Below are 810 nucleotides of genomic sequence, written 5' to 3'. Positions count from 1 at the left end.
GCCCGGTGGATGAAATTTGTTCCCTGGGGGGAGTGGGGGGGCAGGGGCCTCAGCCCAGCCTGCACTATCTCCAATTCGGGACCCCTCGGGGTGTGTCCAACTGTCAGTTTAGGCCATCGGACATCCCTCTCACAATCCTGGACCGCTGGCTCTTAATCGCTCACCTGCCTGCCTGCCTGGTCACCCCTAACTGCCCCTCCCTGCTGGCCTGATTGCCCCTCACTGCCTCTGCATGCTGGCTTGATCGCCCCTAATTGCCCCCCTTGCCGGCCTGGTTACCCCTAACTGGCCCCACTGCCGGCCTGGTCGTAGGCAACCATTTCCCGGTGGATGAAATTTGTTCCCTGGGGGGAGTGGGGGGGCAGGGGCCTCAGCCCAGCCTGCACTATCTCCAATTCGGGACCCCTCGGGGTGTGTCCAACTGTCAGTTTAGGCCATCGGACATCCCTCTCACAATCCTGGACCGCTGGCTCTTAATCGCTCACCTGCCTGCCTGCCTGGTCACCCCTAACTGCCCCTCCCTGCTGGCCTGATTGCCCCTCACTGCCTCTGCATGCTGGCCTGATCGCCCCTAATTGCCCCCCTTGCCGGCCTGGTTACCCCTAACTGGCCCCACTGCCGGCCTGGTCGTAGGCAACCATTTTGTGAGGGCATGAGGGTTAATTTGCATATTTCCTCTTTATTATATACTAGAGGCCCGGTGCACAAAAATTTGTGCACTCAGGGGAGAAGGGGGGGTCCCTCAGCCCGGCCTGTGCCCTCTCGCAGTCTGGGACCCCTCAGGAGATAACGACCTGCTGGCTTAGGCCT

At 61.1% G+C, this 810-nt stretch overlaps 1 protein-coding gene across 1 annotated transcript in view; it reads left to right on the top strand.

Annotated features, from left to right (window-relative positions):
- Positions 1 to 810, top strand: part of LOC102243234 (chromosome unknown open reading frame, human C1orf95) — a 25,731-nt gene that overhangs the window by 21,411 nt on the left and 3,510 nt on the right. The window lies entirely within an intron of this gene.

Source organism: Myotis brandtii, unplaced genomic scaffold (genome assembly GCF_000412655.1).
Source record: "Myotis brandtii unplaced genomic scaffold, ASM41265v1 scaffold627, whole genome shotgun sequence".
NCBI lineage: Eukaryota > Metazoa > Chordata > Mammalia > Chiroptera > Vespertilionidae > Myotis > Myotis brandtii.
Note: the sequence above shows the minus strand (reverse complement) of the source record. Positions and strands in the feature narration are given on the sequence as shown.